Source organism: Bufo gargarizans, chromosome 9 (assembly GCF_014858855.1).
Source record: "Bufo gargarizans isolate SCDJY-AF-19 chromosome 9, ASM1485885v1, whole genome shotgun sequence".
Lineage (NCBI taxonomy): Eukaryota > Metazoa > Chordata > Amphibia > Anura > Bufonidae > Bufo > Bufo gargarizans.
Window position 1 is genome coordinate 1,911,565 of NC_058088.1, and position 13,903 is coordinate 1,925,467.

The following is a 13,903-nucleotide window of genomic DNA, read 5'->3' on the forward strand; positions in this document are numbered from 1 at the left end:
TAGCAAGTGACTTGGGTAGTATGCCCATGTAGTTTTCAAGCGATTCAAACAATTCTCCAGTGCAACAAGCAAAAGTCTCTCAATAAAGCAAGTGGGGCTTTTTCTTATAAGATTATGGCACACAGTCAATTACAATTTCGAATCCTGTTCGCATTAAGGCGCAAAGGAGTTGATCCTGTTCACATACAGTTTGCATAAGGCGCAGAGGATTTTGGATCCTGTTTGTATAAGGTGCAGGGGGTTTTGGATCCTGTTTGTGACACCAATTCATGCAACGTGCCGGGTGCGCAGGGGAAAACACGTGAGGTTCACAGTGGGCCGATGGGGGTAGTAGTTGTTTTGTGCTCACGGTTAGCAGAGCCTCCCTGGGCCGGCAGTGGATGGGAAGACAGCACTAAATACTCCGGGGCACTCTCTATTGCAGGGAACACCAGCCAGATGGAAGTTGAGGTGCCCTTGATGGTGTTTAGGGTGTAATGAAGAATCAGTTGTTGTAAAACAATTCCAACCTTTACTTGAATCAATAGTCTCAAGGCAGATGTTGCAGTCCATCAATAAAATGCATTCATATGGCATAAGTGATGACTCAGAAATAAGTTCAATTGTATTCCACTTATCAGGTTTAGGCAATTGTCAGTTGAGGAGTTTTCTCTTTAGGGTTGACACTTTACAGGCAAGATGTCTTATAATTGTTCTAAAGCTTAATCTATAGCACTCTGGTACTAAATATGCTGTTGTCTACTTATCTTGAGCTATCCAATAAGGGCATTCTCCCTCGTGGCAGGCATCAGTCTTCTGCTACATTATTTGCAGGATGCTCTCCTAAAAAGGTTTAGGTTCTCCACTATATCCAGGAAGGCTTCTAGTGAATAAGGACAATTCTGCGCACTAATCATCCATTCTTGTCCTGCCACTTGCAAAGTTGCTCTCAGGTACTTGTGCTGATGAGGTCCATAAGATTCAGCTGTAACGCCCAGCAGAGGCTCTTTTTCAGGGGACAAAAAACATTTTGTGAATCCAGACGTCCAGAAAAACTGTTGGCTAAAGTGATATCCAATCAGGACCAAAAAAAGAAATACTCAGTATTCGTTTACCCGAGGGCATAATTACTGAAGAGCCAGATAAAATAAAGGGGGCATTCCAAAAAGTTGGAATTATATAGCTCTACCAATAATATTTCGGATGAAAAGATTAATGCCTACTTGGACTCCATAACTTTTCCAGTTCTCACGGAAGCATAGAGGGAATCCCTTGAAGTAGAATTTTCCCTTCAGGAATTAGAGGCAACAATCAAGGCATGTTCGGGAAATTCTGCTCCTGGATTAGATGGTTTTCCATATGAGTTTTATCGCAAGTACGATGAGGTTATTTTTCCATGTTTTTTTAGGGTAATAGTTGAGTCATTGGAGGATGGTAGCCTACCTGAGTCAATGACAGAAGCGGTAATTATATTAATTCCGAAAAAAGGACCCCTTAGATATGGGATCATATACACTACGTGCAGAATTATTAGGCAAATGAGTATTTTGACCACATCATCCTCTTTATGCATGTTGTCTTACTCCAAGCTGTATAGGCTCGAAAGCCTACTACCAATTAAGCATATTAGGTGATGTGCATCTCTGTAATGAGAAGGGGTGTGGTCTAATGACATCAACAGGCTCAGAAAAGTCAAAAATAGTGAGATATCTTGCAGAGGGATGCAGCACTCTTAAAATTGCAAAGCTTCTGAAGCGTGATCATCGAACAATCAAGCGTTTCATTCAAAATAGTCAACAGGGTCGCAAGAAGCGTGTGGAAAAACCAAGGCGCAAAATAACTGCCCATGAACTGAGAAAAGTCAAGCGTGCAGCTGCCAAGATGCCACTTGCCACCAGTTTGGCCATATTTCAGAGCTGCAACATCACTGGAGTGCCCAAAAGCACAAGGTGTGCAATACTCAGAGACATGGCCAAGGTAAGAAAGGCTGAAAGACGACCACCACTGAACAAGACACACAAGCTGAAACGTCAAGACTGGGCCAAGAAATATCTCAAGACTGATTTTTCTAAGGTTTTTTGGACTGATGAAATGAGAGTGAGTCTTGATGGGCCAGATGGCTGGATTGGTAAAGTGCAGAGAGCTCCAGTCCGACTCAGACGCCAGCAAGGTGGAGGTGGAGTACTGGTTTGGGCTGGATTCATCAAAGATGAGCTTGTGGGGCCTTTTTGGGTTGAGGATGGAGTCAAGCTCAACTCCCAGTCCTACTGCCAGTTTCTGGAAGACACCTTCTTCAAGCAGTGGTACAGGAAGAAGTCTGCAAGGTAAGAAAAACATGATTTTCATGCAGGACAATGCTCCATCACACGCGTCCAAGTACTCCACAACGTGGCTGGCAAGAAAGGGTATAAAAGAAGAAAATCTAATGACATGGCCTCCTTGTTCACCTGATCTGAACCCCATTGAGAACCTGTGGTCCATCATCAAATGTGAGATTTACACGCAATGTTGATGGTGAACAGATCAAAACACTGACAGAATCCATGGATGGCAGGCTTTTGAGTGTCCTTGCAAAGAAAGGTGGCTATATTGGTCACTGATTTGTTTTTGTTTTGTTTTTGAATGTCAGAAATGTATATTTGTGAATGTTGAGATGTTATATTGATTTCACTGGTAAAAATAAATAATTGAAATGGGTATATATTTGTTTTTTGTTAAGTTGCCTAATAATTATGCACAGTAATAGTCACCTGCACACACAGATATCCCCCTAAAATAGCTAAAACTAAAAACAAACTAAAAACTACTTCCAAAAATATTCAGCTTTGATATTAATGAGTTTTTTGGGTTCATTGAGAACATGGTTGTTGTTCAATAATAAAATTAATCCTCAAAAATACAACTTGCCTAATAATTCTGCACTCCCTGTAGACCAATATCGCTTCTTAATACAGATTTTAAGCTTCTATCAAGGATGCTGGCCACAAGACTCTCCAGGCTTATTTCCACGATTATACATCCAGATTGGAATGGGTTAATCCCTGGTAAAGGTACACATCTTAACCTTCATCGACTTTTTGCAAATTTACAGTCTCTCAGGGAGGATTCCCGCTCCATTCTGTCATTAGATGCCTCCAAGGCATTTGATAGGGTGGAGTGGAGGTTCCTATGGAAGGTGTTGGGAAGAATGGGATTTGGTATGAATTTTATAAGTATGGTTAGGCTTTTGTATGATTCCCCTATTGCAAGATTGAATTTCAATGGTAGTTTGACCTCCCCTCCAGCTCTATGTTGACTAGAGGCACTCATCAAGGCTGTCCGCTTTCCCCATTATTGTTTGATATTTATATGGACCTGCTGGCTCTAAAGGTTAGGCAAGATACAATGATTGAGGGGTTTGGAGTATTGGGTCCAAAGGATCGTATTTCCCTATATGCAAATGATGTGTTATTTTTTATAAATCACACTAATATAACCCTCCCAAGAATTATTTATACAGTTAACTGCTTCGGGGAAGTCTCTGGACTAGATATTAATTGGTCAAAAACTACCCTTATGTTATCAGATAGATTTGAATATATTAGCGAAGGGATCCTGGGGATGTTAAAAGCTGTTGACTCTGGGTATGACGATATCGCCCATGATCGATGACTTTATTTATCTCAATCTGATTCCGCTGATTGAGATAAAAAATTATGATATGACTTTGTTTACCCCTATCTAGAGCTGATCGAATATCTTTGATTAAGATGGTGATTTTACCCCAACTTCTTTACATCCTCAGAAACTCTCCAACTTGGATCGACGAGAAGTTCTTTAAACTCATTGAGAGCATGATTAATGATCTACTGTGGGGAAGAAAGCTAGTGAGGTTAAAGTTGAGCTATTTTTACAAGCCTTTGGAGCATGGAGGGTTTAATCTCCCATACTTCAAGGGCTACTTTATAGCTGGACAGCTATGGTTATTCTCTCAATGGAAGAAAAGCGCTCTGTGTAAAATGCTGGTGAAACAATCTCCATATGATAACATGTTCACTCTGTTGGAATCTGGGCGATTAATTAATATTGAACAAGAGTATAGAGTGACTGGAAAGTTATTTTCTAGATCCTGGACCACTAATAGAAGATGGTTGGGGATTAACGGTTCTCTTTTGTGCAGTCCCCTTTGGTATAATTTTTATTTACATGATTTTGATAAATTAGCAAAGGATACGTTTTGGCAAAAAAGTAACATCGTGTATGTTTCATAGGTGGTGAGAGACGGAGAGATACTTCCCTTCTCTTGTATAGCACAAATGAGGAATAATCTAAGTTGGTTTAAGTATTTTCAGATACGTTCAGCAATTGCTAATGTAAAAGAAACTTCACTGTTGGAGATCCACCCTTCTTCACCTTTGAATGAATTGATAGGGAATTTCGGTTTGAAGTGGAAGATTTCACAATTATATAAATTATTAGTAAAGACACTATTTAATGAGGTTGTTTCTCCGGGCCAAAGGGCTTGGGGAACTGATTGCCCAACGGTCTCAGTAGAGGATTGGGAAAATATATTGGGGGATTTAAGACTAGTATCACACAATTTGAATCATATATTAGTACAGTTCAATATTTTACACAGAGTGTATATCATGCCGTTATGGCTTAATAAATGTAGTTTACGGGATTCTGCTAATTGTCCACGCTGTGATTCAAAGATGACGGATTTTCTGCACATGTTTTTGCTGTGTCCAGATTTAAGAGTCTATTGGGGTATAATTCATAAGTTTATTACTCAAAAAATCTGGATGGCACTTCAGTTTACAGCCGAGTGCTGGATACTGGGCGATCTATCCCAGGTTAATTGCGATACGCACAAAAGGATCCTTTGATTAGAATTATGTTTCTAGCTAGACTCCTTACCACATGAGTGTGAATGTCACATAATACTCCAAACAGTAAAGAGTGGTTATATCTCGTGAATAAGCTTAAGAGATATGAGAGGGTCTTATATAATCAGAGAGATTCTGAGAAAAAATGGTCTAGGGTATGGGGGTTGTGAAAGTTATAGCTTCCTCTTGATCCCCCCTCCCATTGTTTATCTTTATTATTGTCCATTTTTATTATTGTCTATTTTTATTAATAATATTATTTTTATTGATATTATTATAATTATAGGGACGCATCGCTAAGGAGGGTGGGTAGAGATGGTTTGAATGGGTTGGGAAGGGATAAAAGGGGGATGATAATGGAAGATGCCATTAATTATGTATTTGTTTTAATTATGTTCTCTCTTAAATAAAAATTATATTAAATAAAAAAAAGATATATACTGAGGGCATTTATACCTGGTAGGAGATTCTTCTGCTCTTGTGGGAAGCCTCGCTGCTGTGTCTTATAAGGGAGCTAGTCATGGAGGACATAGGTTATTACAGACTGCAGCAGATAAATATCAAGTAAGGATTTCTTGCATCACATGGGTTCTCCTCGTTATCACAGTGACATGAGTCATTTTTGTAGAAGGCAATGAGACAGTTTTTAATATTTGTGTTCTTCATGATCATTGTATAATTACAAAACTTTCTGGAGCAGCGTTCTTGTCTAGTCCTTCCCGTCAGCACTGGCAGTGACATGAGATGTTGTAAGAAAAAGTAGATTTGCACCGAAGCCGAATTTCCTTGCGCTTCGTGGTAACGGATCACATTTTTTCAAAAAATTGCTGCTGCACATGTGAGGACATGGTGAAAGGAACTCTGGTAAGGCGGGATCACCCAGATTGACATGCATGCAGCCAATCAGTAGCCAGCCAGCCCTGTGATGTCACAGCCCTATAAATAGCGGCAGCCATCTTAGATTCTGCAATTTTCCAGCAAACTTAGTGCAGGGAGAGACGTCAGAAAGCCCTAGGGACAGTGAGAGTAAAGACTTGATTTTGGTGCAAAAATCTATTTATAAGTGCAGGGAAACATTATTCAAGGTGCAGCAAAAGGATAGGGAGGAATCATTCCTCAGCATTTATGTAGAACATGGTTCAGTAGGGGAGGTTACAGCCTGGGTAATAGGAACAATCCTATTACACCTTGCTGCACTGACTGAGGATCCAAATAGCCATTATACAGCTCTGTATTTCCAGCAAACCGTTCTTGTTATTGGGGTGGAAAAAGAAAAATATATTCTGCGTTCAGCACTGCAGTTATCTGTTGAAAAGCCTTTAGTGGCACATATACGTGGAAAAAGAAAAATATATTCTGTGTTCAGCGCTGCAGTTATCTGTTAAAAGCCTTTAGTGGCGTATATACGTGGAAAAAGAAAAATATATTCTGCGCTCAGCACTGCAGTTATCTGTTGAAAAGCCTTTAGTGGCGTATATATGTGGAAAAAGAAAAATATATTCTGCGTTCAGCACTGCAGTTATCTGTTGAAAAGCCTTTAGTGGTACATATACATGGAAAAAGAAAACTATATTCTGCGTTCAGCGCTGCAGTTATCTGTTGAAAAGCCTTTAGTGGCGAATATACGTGGAAAACAATATATTCTGCGTTCAGCGCTGCAGTTATCTGTTGAAAAGCCTTTAGTGGCACATATACGTGGAAAAAAATATATAAATTCGGTGTTCACTGTTCCAGTTCTATGTGGTAAACCCTTTAGTGGCATATATCAGTAGAAAAAGATGAATATATTCGGTGTTCACTGTTCCAGTTATATGTGGTAAAGCCTTTAGTGGCATATATCAGTAGAAAAAGAAAATTATATTCTGTGTTCAGCGCTGCAGATATCTGTTGAAAAGCCTTTAGTGGCGTATTTGAGTAGAAAAATAAAAATATATTCTCCGTTCAGCGCTGCAGTTATCTGTTGAAAAGCCCTTAGTGGCGCATATACGTGGAAAAAGAAAATTATATTCGGTGTTCACTGTTCCAGTTCTATGTGGAAAAAGCCTTTAGGGGCGTATATCAGTAGAAAAATAAAAATATATTCTGTGTTCACTGTTCCAGTTATATGTTGTAAAGCATTTATTTGTGTTGTGGGGATTTGCTCTGGTAGACAGGCTTGCAGATGCAGTGTAGAGGCAACGACAACATCTTTAACTTAAACAGTTTAGTGTTTATTCACACATAAGGATAAGCAAAACAAAAAGTCATTTTCCAGGAAAACAGTCACCTTGAGTCTGGTGTTTGTTCACACCATGCAGCAATGCAGAAGTCCTTGGACATAGCAGAAACCACCTGCTCTCACGCCAACAAGGTAGCAGGCCTTTACCGAGGCCCAAACTCCCAGGTCCCATCACAGAGACTGACAGAGCTTCACTGTCAGAGAGGAGTAAATTCCTACCACCTGACAGTGCTGCCTGTATTTTATAGCCCAAACCAAGACCCGGCCTGGAACTTGGGGAGCAGACACCCACCCTGCACTTTGGCTGCTCCCAGTAAGACCCGGCCTGGATCGGCTTTACAGCCATACTAAATAGCAAAACCATGTCAGCCAGCACTAGCTGCCGCTGACACATGAAATTACCGGCTCTTACCTCACCGAGGCCAGGAATCTCTGTGAAACATACCTTCCGTCAATGACGGACCCTTGCGCCTTCCTACAGCCTATATATCTGTAGAAAAAGGAAAATATATTCAGTGTTCACTGTTCCAGTTCTATGTGGTAAAGCCTTTAGTGGGATATATCAGTAGATAAAGAAAAATATATTCGGCGTTCACTTTTCCAGTTATATGTGGTAAAGCCTTTACTGGCGTATATCAGTATAAAAAGAAAAATATATTCGGTGTTCAGCGCTGCAGTCATCTGTTGAAAAGCCTTTAGTGGCGTATATACGTGGAAAAAGAAAAATATATTCTGCGCTTTTAGGGGTGTTTTAATATCCTTTTTATTTATTTATTTCAGCTAACAGTATGTCTGACAGAGATGTGCCAGGCCCTGCACAGGGGAGTGGCAGAGGGCTAAATGTTTCCAGCGGAGGCACAGGTCGCAGCAGAGTAAAGAGGCGTGGCAGCAAGAGTCGCAGTGAGACGCCTGATCTCCCGGTGTCATCTAGCGGTCGTGTCTTAACCAGCAACACAGCAGTTCTTGATTGGTTAACTCGTCATCCACTTTAGCCCAGGTGACATCAGACACCCCCAGCCAAGAGTCGATGGGTTCATCAGACACAACCCTTAGTTGGCATGGCCCGGGAGCAGCACCTGTGCCCTCACCTGTCCTCAACCTGCCTCTGTCCTTTTCTGTTCCCTCAGCCAGAAAAGTATTGTATGCTGTGCGCTCAGCTCCACAATACAGTGAGGACGAGCTACTAAAGGCCAGTCAGCAGCTACTGCCCAGCCAAGATCTGGAGGAGACATCCACCACGTCCTCCACTAGCTGGGCAGGTAGTGATAGGGACAGTGGCATGGGAGCAGGTTTTGAGAGCGGTCAGGCTCCTGACCCATAGACGGTAGAGGAGGACATCAGTGACGTGCAGACAGTACTCGATGATGATGATGTAGCTGATCGCACTTGGGAGCCGGGTGACAAAGGGGCTTCATCATCATCGGGAGAAGAGGGTGCCAGCTTGCCCGTGAGGCGGCAGCAGAGCCAGAAAGTCACTAGCGTGGCCGTGAGTCAGCAGGGTGGCAGCAGTAGAGGTCGGGAGCAAAAGGTGCCCGGGGTAGACCACCCGCTTCGTGGGAGCCTGCCTGCCCGGGAAGTAGCGGCGCACAGGTTCACGGAGGCAGCGACGGTAGAAGTCAGTCAGTGCATAGTGTTGGGGGTAACATCACCTACTCAGATGTGTGGCAGTTTTTTGTTAGGCCACCGGAGGAGGTGAACATGGCAATGTGTAGAATCTGTGGGCAGAAGGTGAAGCGTGGCCAGGGTGTCAATGTTGGCGCCATGGCCCTGCATCAACATATGCAGCATCACCATAAAGTGGCCTGGGAGAATCGTGGCTCCGATGTGGTGGTCCAGCCTGCCGCAGCAACCGCTGCATCACCCAGTGGCACGCACCCGGTTTTGAGGCAGTCAAGGCTCCACCAACTTAGCCGAAGGGAGCTGTCTGTCCTTCCTATCATCTGCCAATCCTGATGCTCCTGCTCCTCCTTCTCGTCAATCATTAATCAGCAATCGATCACCGAAGCGATTGCCAAGAGACAACAGTATGCGAGCACTCATCCAATGGCACGGTACCTGAATGTGCTACTGTCTAAGTTGCTGGTGCTGCAGTCCCTCCCTTTCCAAGTGGTGGACTCTGCACCTTTCAGAGAACTGATGTCTTGTGCCGAGCTGAGGTGCAGAGTCCCAAACCGTCATTTCTTTGCCAAAAGGCAGTACCAGCCCTACACAAATATGTAGAACAGAAGGTGGGCCAATCCTTGAGCATGTCGGTGTCTGCCAAAGTGCACGGCAGCACCGACATGTGGAGCTGTAACTACGGTCAGGGACAATACATGTCCTTTACGGCCCACTGGGTGAATGTGGTTCCTGCACAGCCACACCAGCAACTTGGCCAGGGGACGCCGCTTCCGCCTCCATGTTCTCACGCCGTTGGTCCTGCGACAATGTCCCCCTCTGGCTCCTCATCCTCCACCGTGTCCTCAGCCTCCACTGCAGGGACAATTCACAGTGCCCCTCCAGCATGCCACATGTGCAGAGAACGGCGGTTTCACGCTGTTCTGCACCTCGTTTGCCTGGGCGAACTGAGTCACACAGGGGAGAAACTGCTCTGTGTGATTAATCGAGAACTCGAATCCTGGCTTTCTCCACGACAACTGAAAATCAGAACCATGGTGACTGACAACGGGAAGAGCATGGTGTCGGCGCTGTGTCAAGGAAGGCTGAGCCATGCGCCCTGCATGGCACACATGTTCAATCCGGTTGTAAAGCGGTTCCTGAAGTCTTCCACCCATCTGCAAGAAATCCTAAAAATGGGCAGGAAACTTTGCATGCACTTCAGCCACTCGTACACCGCAAAGCACACCATCCTTGAGCTGCAGCGGCAGAACAGCATTCCCCAACATAGGCTTATATGTGACGTTTCCACCCGTTGGAATTCCACCCTCCATATGTTGGACCGACCATACAAACAAAGAAAGGCCATCAACGATTTCTTGATGATCCAAGCGGACAGGAGTATTCCCCTGTGTAACTTCGATGTCAGCCAGTGGCAGCTCATGTGTGAAACCTGCCGTTTGCTCAGGCCCTTTGAGGAGGCAACGTTATTTGTCAGTCGCCAGGACTATGGAATCAACAACGTCATTCCACTGCTTCATGTCCTGGAACAGATGCTGGTAAATCTGGCTAGTCAGGGCACCGGAGACGTGGCGCCTACATCTCATGGCCACATGAGCCCTGTGTGATCTGAACTGGAGGAGAAAGAGGAGATTGGAGCACAGGCAATGTGTAGTGAAATGGGTGTTTTTTACACATAGGTGACAGGAGAGGAGGCGCAGCCAGTGGAGCTACAGGGCAATGAGGAAGACGAGGCAGAGGACCCAGACACACCACAGTATGCAGTGGAGATGGAGGCAGGTTCACCCTCCGAGTCACTTGCGCAAATGGCCCGCTGCATGCTCACTTGCTTGGGTAGTGACAGCCGAATTGTCACCATGTCACATGACTCTGTGGCCTCCTAATGCTGCAGCCATCTCCATACTCCGTCATTGTGCCATTCTGTGACCTCCTTCTGATGCTGATGATGCTGCCACCTCCACACTCTGTCATTGTGCCACTCTGCAGCCTCCTGATGCTGCCGCCACCTCCAGACTCTGTCATTGTGCCACTCTGTGGTCTCCTCATGCTGCTGCCACCTCCACACTCTGTCATTGTGCCACTCTGTGGCCAACTCCTGATGCTGCTGCTGCCGCCACCTCCAGACTCTGTGGCCTCCTAATGCTGCAGCCATCTCCATACTCAGTCATTGTGCCATTCTGTGACCTCCTTCTGATGCTGATGATGCTGCCACCTCCACACTCTGTCATTGTGCCACTCTGCAGCCTCCTGATGCTGCCGCCACCTCCAGACTCTGTCATTGTGCCACTCTGCGGCCTCCTGATGCTGCCGCCACCTCCACACTCTGTCATTAGGCCACTTTGTGGTCTCCTCATGCTGACACCACCTCCAGACTCTGTAATTGTGCCACTCTGTGGCCTCCTCCTGATGCTGCTGCTGCCATCACCTCTAGACTCTGTTACCTTGGCACTCTGTGGCCTCCTCCTGATGCTGCTGCCATCACCTCTAGACTCTGTCACCTTGACACTCTGTGGCCTCCTCCTGATGCTGCTGCTGCTGCCACAACACTCTGTCTTTGTTCCACTCTGCGGCCTCCTGATGCTGCCGCCACCTCCACACTCTGTCATTAGGCCACTCTGTGGTCTCCTCATGCTGACACCACCTCCAGACTCTGTAATTGTTCCACTCTGTGGCCTCCTCCTGATGCTGCTGCTGCCATCACCTCTAGACTCTGTTACCTTGGCACTCTGTGGCCTCCTCCTGATGCTGCTGCCATCACCTCTAGACTCTGTCACCTTGCCACTCTGTGGCCTCCTCCTGATGCTGCTGCTGCCGCAACACTCTGTCTTTGTTTCACTCTGTGGCCTCCTGATGCTGCAGCCACCTCCAGACTCTGTCATTGGGCCACTCTGTGGTCTCCTCATGGTGCTGTCACCTCCACTCTGTCATTTTGCCACTCTGTGGTCTTCTGATTCTGCCGCCACCTCCACACTGCCATTGTGCCACTCTGTGGCCTCCTCCTGATTCTGCCGCCACCTCTAGATTCTGTCATTGGGCCACTCTGTGGTCGTCTCATGCTGCTTCCACTTCACCACTATGTCATAGGGCAACTCTATGGACTTTGCATGCTGTTCCCACCCTCCCCACTTCATGACGGGGCCACTATTTTAGATACAGAAACAAAAAAGACAAAAAACAGAGCCTCATGTGCAGTACGTCTAAAAATAATAGGAAATGGTGCGTATTGCGCTTACTGGATCCTGTTGTGAGGAGTCACAACAGCTATAGAAGCCTTGCTGGTGTTTGCCCTCACCGGCTTAAGGGGATGCCTTACTGCTGCCTGGTCCTGTCCTGTCTTGTCACCACGAGCTTCAGAGGTAGTCAGTTTGAAGGTTGAAGAAAAATAGGACCACTTTCCGGTGCTGTAGGCATATAAATCAATCTGCACGATGGCTTGGATATTTTTTCTTTTTATTTAATGATAATAAAGCTGTCTATGCGTTTCAAGGGCGTACAGTCCTCTTCCTCAGGACAGTAAATCTGTAAAGCATACTATTGGTCCTATTTTTTTTCAACCTTCAAATGGGCCACTATTTTGCCTTTCAGCCTGGCTGACATCATCATTTATTTGACCCTTCTTCTGATCTGTCAGAAGGAAGGAAAAATGAGATGCACAACGGATCCTGTCTGTGTAGCAGCTGTAAGGCCTGTATGGTCCCATCAGAATTGGCCTATGTTTCGGTAGCCAAAAGCAGGAGTGGGTACAAAACACAGAAGACAATGCAAATATTCCAATCACGTGTCATCTCTGTTTTGGATCCACTCCTGTTTTTTTTGGGTTTTAGCAATACTGATAGATTACTGACCAAATGCTGACCGAGTGAAGGCGGACGCTCGACAGACAGGATCCGTATTTTGGGGGTTATTGTTCTGACGGATCAGAGGAAGGGCAAAATAATCAGTGACGTCAACACAAACTTACTGCTGACATCCTCTCCACTCTGTCTACTTGTATAAGCGTTTTAATAGAACAGGTTCTGTAGACATCTATGTGGAATCAACTGACGACGGTGTAAAAGGAGTGCGCTTCTTCTTGACGCTAACATCGACCTGTAAGGCTGAGTTCATACTTGAGTTATTTGGTCAGTTTTTGCCCCGTGACTGCCCAAATAAGTGAAGTGTGCAGTGATTCTAAGAGCGACGCCTGTCATCTGCATGTCATACGGACTCAGTATTGTTTCACTACCACAGCAGACTCCCTATACGTGTTACTGCAAGGCACAGTGTTCTACACCACTAGAAAGGCTCTCTGCAGCCAGGAAATAGATGTTTTTAACGCGATTCGCCGCAAAGAAATTTGGATCTAACCAAATTTTTTTGAATTTTTCAGTGAACCGGCCGAATCGGATTTTTGAAAAATTTGCTCATCTCTAATAGAAACTAATAAAGTTCATCTTCTAATATTGTGCAATGTTTAAGCTTAAGGGTATATTCCAATTCACACAAATACACTTTATAAACAGAAAACTACTATTAAAGAGTGTGTTATTCACAAATTAATCTGTATCTAGACTAGAATAAAATAACTTCAATAATTTCTTACTTGTACACTAAAAACAGATACTGACCAATCACTGGCCACACACTAACAACAGGCACAACAATGAGGTGGAGCTGCAAGGATTTGCTAACCCTTTGCTACTTAGTTTTTAGCCCCAATGCTTTGACTACATTCCCATATGTTCCAATCCTGCACTAAAGTCTGTTAAAGTCACAAACAAATTCACTGAAAACACCCCAACAAACGCATTTCTTCACAGTTATAAGTATTTGTGCGTCATCGAGGTGTCAAAAAAGTTATTAGAATATTAGCAACAGCACTGTCTGGTGCTAGAACATTTACAGACATAGCATTGTGTTGCGGCATAGGCACTGGTGAGAGCCCTGAAGCATGATGTGAGGCAGCCCTTTAAGCTTCCACCCTTTCTTCAACCCCAACAGTGATGTCAACAAAGCAGCCGCTAGTCAGGACTTACAATGTCACTTGACCTGGCCTGAAAGTCTCGCCCACCTCTGCTGACCTAGCAGTGGAGTGAGGGAAGTGCAATGAAATAAAATGCTAGCAGTCCTAATAGTTGAAAATGTGCCAGGGATAATCTTGGGTGGGTTCTGTCACCGGGGTCATCGCTGTTGAGATGGAGCCATGGCCTTGTTTCCGGATGTGCCTTTGTTTCAGCTGCAT